The sequence below is a fragment of the Chrysochloris asiatica genome, unplaced genomic scaffold, assembly GCF_000296735.1.
Source record: "Chrysochloris asiatica unplaced genomic scaffold, ChrAsi1.0 scaffold00001, whole genome shotgun sequence".
Classification (NCBI taxonomy): domain Eukaryota; kingdom Metazoa; phylum Chordata; class Mammalia; order Afrosoricida; family Chrysochloridae; genus Chrysochloris; species Chrysochloris asiatica.
This window is the reverse complement of record NW_006408519.1, coordinates 47,443,329-47,450,324: the sequence shown is the minus strand read 5'-3', so window position 1 is coordinate 47,450,324 and position 6,996 is coordinate 47,443,329.

Below are 6,996 nucleotides of genomic sequence, written 5' to 3'. Positions count from 1 at the left end.
TCTCCCGCGGAGCAGCTGGTAGTTTCGAACCGCTGACCTTAAGGTTCGCAGCCCGATTCGTAACCACTACGCTACCAGAGCTCCTTATATATATATATATAATCAACAAATTGCCATGGAGTCAATTCTGGCTCATAGCCGCCACCCTATGGGACAGGATAGAACTGCCCCCATAGCGTTTCCAAAGCTGTCATCTTTACATAAGCAGACTGCTAAATCTTTCTCCCACATCTAAGTGATGAGTTCAAACCACTAACCCTCCAGTTAGCAGCCCAGCAATGAAGCAACCATTGTGCAACCAGACTTCCTTAAACCAGTCCCTATTGTTGTTGGTAAGCTGTTGAGTTGGTTATGACTCATAGTGACTCTCTGAGGTGCAGCTGGTGAGTTTGAATCGCAGACCTTGTGGTTAGTGTACAGTGATTAGTCTACAAAGCCACACAAGGACCCCAAACCAATAGTGGTGGTGGTGGTGGTGGTGGTTGTGTGCCACCGAGTCGGTTCGGATTCACAGCGACCCTGTCTATGTTTCTGAGACTGAGATCTTTAAGGGGGGCTGAAAGCCTCATCCTCCCAGAGAGTGAGTGTAGATTCCAAGTGCTGACCTTGTTGTTAGCAGCCCAGCTCATAAACCACGAGGCTACTAGGGCTCCTTAACCAACCCTTATTTGCAAGAAAATCTTCATCACCATCACCTTTACTTTCTGCATGTGCAACTTCTAAATAATAAAACAGGTGTGAAGCCTTCTTGCAGTAAAGTGAGACTAAACAAGAATCATGTTCCAACTGAACTCCAGCTTCAGCTAAAAGAGAACTTTCACGAAAAAACACACCTGAGAGTGGGTCGATTTTGAACACTGTAAGTCATCACTGCGGTGAGCAAGGGCACAGCATGACACACAGCTGAAAACAAAATGATTTCTAGTTTACAGTGTTTTGAAGTTGTAAAGTTGCTGTGGGGCACCATGGGTTAAGCACTGGGTTGCTAACCACAAGATCTGCAACCCATCTGCCGCTCCATGGGAAAAGGTGAAGCTATCCACTCCTGTAAGGGGTCACAGCCTAGAGAACCTTATGGAGCAGGTCTGCTCTGTCCTACAGGATCTCTGAGTTGGAAGTGACTTGACAGCAGGGGTTTCATTTGTGGAAGCCAGAATTCTGTAACTACCATTCCAAATCTTGCCTGGCACTGAACTGCAAAGACATCCTGAAATGTCTTTCATCCCAAGATTGGACTGTTTGCATATGGGAAATATCTCATTTTAAACTTCCTGCCCCCATGAAGTGATGTTTACAATCATTAAGGGACATTCAGCTCTCCAGTACCTATAGCTTTGCTTATTTTATTTTTTGTCATTGATTTTCCTTTTTCATTTTAAAGAATGTATTTTACTTTGTCCCACATGCTTGCTCTCTGCATATAACAACACGAGGGTCTGTGATTTCACTTCCATTCATCATCCTCCCCCACCCCAACAACCTCAATGCATTTTCTTCTTGTTAAATGTCAAGGAGTCGATTCTGACTCATAGTGACCCTGTATAGTTTTTCCGGTGAGCAGCTGGTGGGTTTGAACTGCTGACCTTGTGGTTCTCAGTCTAGTGTTGATCCCATAGAGCCACCCTATGAGTCCATCTTTTTGCTATGACTCTGGTGCCTGGTGTTTGGGACCAGTGGTTAACAGAAGTTAATCAGACCTGATGCTATAAGGATTTACCGTCTAGTGGTAGGAAGTCAATGACCACACAGATACTTGAAGGGATTTGTCAAGGGAGAGCAGGTGGAATTCAGACAGTCCCAGCACTTCCTAAAATCGGCTTCTCTCGGATTGTGGTCTCAGCATCCTAGCTGGATCAGGACTGATGAGACGAGACGCCAAGGCATTCTTAACTGCAGAGCTCAGGTAGGACGTCAAAGCCTCATTGGGACCCCTTCTCCCCCAAATGAGAGTCCAGGGCACATGTTACAACCAGTGTGATAAGTTGCATTTTCGCCTGATTAGTGCATCATCTGTTTACAATTAAATGTCTTAGTCTCTCCCATTCTTTTCAAACTAAAAGATGCACACACACACACACTCTCTCTCTCACACTCACACACACACACACACACAAATCAATGATCAAACAAAGTCCATACCCATAACACTCATGAGCATGAACCACAGTCAGACTTGGCCAAGGGGACCAGCCTGTGTCTGGTGTTCACGGACCACTGAGGGCACAGTTCTGTGTTCTTATCTTTTCATGTCATTTAATGATTTCTCTTTGCTTTTAAATGTGACCTGTCTCCTGGCAAGGCCTTCGGCACGTTCCCTTTCTCTGACAAAAAACCTAAATGTATAGTCGGATGTCCTGTGAACTCCTCACACACATTTATCTGTAGATCATGATTACAGCCATCTGCACATTCCTGCAAATTGTAAAGCACCGCCGACAGTCACAGCAAAGTCATCTGTGCCAATTCTGTTCAGCCACTTTCCTACCTTGACTTCCTGGTTGACCCTCTGTATCGCGTGATGTGTGTAAATGATAACAACAATAATAAAATCCTTTGACTTTCTTCTTGCCAGGACGTGTGTGTGTGTGTGTGTGTGTGTGTGTGTGAAGAATTGAAGGCAACCACACTTTAAGATTTATTTCTACATTCGGACAGAGGGCACCTTGAAAATGGCTGTTCTCTCTGGAGTTCCCTTTCTAGGAAGGGCTTAGGGCATGGGGGTGGGCTGGACAGGAGAATAGAGTAGGAGAGATCTCAGACCTGGGCCTGAAGGAGGATCTGTTCTGGAGACGGTATGTGACATTCAATAAACAACACCTGGGGCTTCATACACACCAGCATCTCAGAGTTTCTAGAATTCAGAGCTGCTCATTCCACTGGGACGTGGGTGGTGACCACCATGGAGGGTAGCTTTGTTGAGTCTTTTTTTAGGATCAGAATTGTGCCCTGAGATCTGGGAAGGTCAGTTATGCTGTAATGCCCACAGTTCCAGTAGTGACCAGCACCTGCTGGGAAAAGACCTGGGGACTCCTGCAGTGGGTGTGACTTGGGGTCTACACCACTTGACTCTAACATTACTGACCACAGCTCATTGTTGTGACCAGGACAGTGTCCATAGATCGTGTTTCCACAGGGAAAGAGTGACTTGTGATAGATGATGACAAACAGACCCATTAGGGATGGAGAAAATTAGTCCCCCTGATAATCAGAGTTTCAGAAGCTCAACTGGAGTCTGGAAGAGCATCAGTCCTGTGGTCACAGGGATAGTGAAGTGTGTGCTACCACACCGGTGGCTGACACAAGGCTCCTGGGTCCTGCACAGGGCAGCTGGAGTGTCCTGGTAGCTGTTAGCTCTCTGTCTCATTTTTCTATGCTCCCAGTTTTGTTTCTTTTTCATTGTTTTGCTTAATAAAAAATTAATAACAAACATCATATTATTAATCCCCATAGCATTATGAAACACACATGGATATGATTTATTATCCTCCCTCTTTTTTCTCTGCATTAATCTTCTTTGAACATGTTAGCAGGAGGGCCCAGTCCCTGGAGGACATCATGCTTGGTAAAGTGGAGGGTCAGCAAAAAAGAGGAAGACCCCCAACCAGATGGATTGACACAGTGGCAGCAGCAATGGGCTCAAGTGTAGTAATGATTGTGAGAAGGGCACAGGACTGGCAGTATTTTGTTCTGTTATGCATAGGGTCACTGTGAGTCAGAAACAATGGCACCTAACAACAACAAAAGGCTTATTATTAAAGACTGGCATGTGTCCGATTATTAAAGACTGAAGGGGAACTGACACAGCTATAAACCTAATAACCTGCAAGCCATAAAATTTGAAAAGACAAAAATAATTGCTTGAGATTCCCCCAGAAATTGGTGCTCTTGGTCACACACATGCCAATTCCTGCCCCATAATACAGAGGCATCGATAATCTTAGGGCTGGGAGGTTCATTTGATATCATTGGTTCAACCAGTTTATTTTGCTAATGAGAAAACTGGGGCTCAGAGAGGGCACCTCCCTTTTCCACGCACTGCTCATCAGTGTCTTGTCCAATGGGAAACCAGGAGACCTGAGCTCACATCGGCCCGAATCCCTCTGTGTCCACAGGGAGATTCATCAACAGCCTACCACTTTCTCCCTGTGCTTCTCAATCAGTGGGCTGATTCAATTGGTGCTTCTCTGCTATTAATTGATAGTTGTGTCCTGTTGACTCCAACTCACGGTGGCTCCCATGCACAACAGGACAAAGTGTTGTCTGTCTGGCATCACTTTCATGATCATTGAGATGTTTGAGCCCGTTGCTGGTGGCTACTGGAGGGTTTCCCTCATTTCCACTGACCCTCTGCTTTACCAAACATGATATCCAAAGTCACCATCCTTACATCTAAGAAGCATTTGGGTGGTGTTCTCAGGCTGATTTGTCCATTCCTTTGGATTCCCATAGTGTAGTCAACTTTCCTCTCCACTGCCACTTTAAAAAATAATGTAATGCTGCCTGAAAGAATGGCTTTTACTCATATTTTAATCACTGGAATCCTCTAAGCCCTTTTAATATGAGACTGGTTCTTGAGCTTGTTCTCAATAAGTCCTGGGATTGTAGGTTGAGCCTTAGTATTTGCTTTTGGGCTTGATGTCACTTTAAATCCTCCCAGTAATATATTTTCCAATAAATTAAATGCAAAAGGCTTTGGACTATGTTTTCATTTTCAGATCTCTCCTCTGGCACTCTGTCCTCACCCCACTACATCAACCCTCCTGTGGATAAGATGATTAGAAGTGATTCAAAATCATTGAAACTGGGATGATCTTAGGATCAGAACATCGGGGTGTGGTATTAGCCCTGACTTTTATGTGAAGCTCATGTTACAGTCATCTAAAGACAAAACTGTGCATTACCACTTCCTGTTTAAAACACTCGATGGTTTCCTGATGCTTGTATTTAATTGCCATTAAGTCAATTTCAACTCATAGTGACCCAATGTGTGACAGAGGAGAACTGCTCCATTCGGTTTTCCAGACTGTTGTCTTGATGGAAGCAGAGAGCATGGGTTCGAACCACCAACCTTTCAGTTAGTAGAAGTGAAACCATTTACAGCATCCAGGGACCCTTCTAGATTGTGTCATCTAAGAACCTTCAGTTTCTTCAAAGACTGAAACCAACACCGTCAGCTGTAAATTCTGTCTCTTTGCTCACCATCAAGTCTCAAGAACTCAACGTGTGCATGGAACAGAGTAGGCTCTCAACCATATAAAACAAATGAAGGAAGGGAAGGCAGCATGCAGTGCATGGTCCTAAAAGCTGTGAGACCTGAGATCAGATCCCAGATGCACCAATCTCCTGATCCTCTCAGCCCAAGTTTTTGCACCTTTCAAACATAGGTGAGAAAAATATGATTGGCCCAAGGTGTATAGTGAGAAATAAATGGGATCATTCACTGTCAGCACCCAGCATGGGGTTTTATAAATGTCAGTTATGATCCATTTGCCCACCATTTACTCTGACCCTACTTCATGGTAGACATCATGAAGGTCAAGAAGGATGACCTACCTTCCTGTTAGGTGTGGACCATTGTATAGGGAAAACATAAAATACTCAGAATGATGGAGCAAGGAGCTCAACAAAGTTGCAATTTAACTGATAGGCATTACAAACCAAACCAAACAACCAATCAACTGTCCTAAATATTTAAGAATAGTGAGTCTGTGGCATTTGAGCTGAGATCTGAGTTACTGCTGACCCACCACATCCCACCTAACCTTCTCTGCTCCAGAAGTTCTACCCTAGGCTGTGCAGCCAAGAATACGAAGTACCGTCTCCACTCAACTCCCAGACTGCTGGTGTTTCTTATTCCAACACCAAGTGGCAGAGAATCTATTCCCAGAAGGTCATTCATCCACACCCTAGTCCCAGCCTCACATTATAGAGGGTCTACTCTAGATAGGGGTTCTGGTGCAGTGCTGTAGGATAAGTACTGGACTGCTGTGAGTTCAATGGGTCAAGCCCACCAGCCATTCCTCTAAGACTTCTACAGGGTCACTATGTTGGAACCAACTCAGGGACACTTAACAACCAGAACAACAGTCTAGGCAGTCACAGCTGAGAGAACCAGATCTTCCTCCACTCTACTCTCATTTGTAGGGTGGAAGGTCTGTCCCAGCCATAGTAGACAAAAAATACTGAGGCCCCCATCATTCCTAACTTAGCTTATTTATAAGGAGATTTTCTATGCTGGGAGGGATAAACTAAGATGACCTTGTCTTGACACAGGTAGCTACCCTCCATCCCACTTAGCAAAGGGTCACTGTGGATCAAGGGAGTCTTCATACCCAGATCTGGTGCCACAGTGCAGGGACACACAGGACTTTGTAGGAACAGAGTGGGGAATGCCAGGTCTAAGGACACTGTGGAAATGGAGATCATGGTGGAGACTCTTCAAGAGTAAGCAGATTGGCAGCTGTCAATTTAGTGGAATGAACCAGGGACAGAGGCAGCCAAGTGCATTTGTAGGATCACAGTCACCTCGGGGATCAGAAAGCAATGAACTTTTACTGGACTGCACCCACTCAGAGAATGGAGCAGGCTATAAGGTTTTCTCTAAGTCATACACAGACCCGTCAACATAGAACAGATTTCTCATTGGGACACCCCTCCCCATGCCATTGAGTCTATTCCAACCCATAGCAGTGATCCTAAGCCAAGTGCTTAGCCAATTGTGTCACCAAGCCCCAAGGGGCTTAGACACGAGTTCTGACTAAACACTGAACAGTAAGTTTCTTTGACCCACAGTGACAGCCGGCAAGGATGTTCAGATATTGGAACTTTCATACATTGCTGTTGGAAATGTAAACTGGCCCAGGCACTTTGGAAAACAGTTTGACAGTTTCTCAAAAACCATGTTACTGTTGTTAAGTGCTAGTTTCGAACTGCTGACCTTGCGGTTCGCAGCCCGATTCGTAACCACTCAGAGCTCTCTCTCTCTCTCTCTCTCTC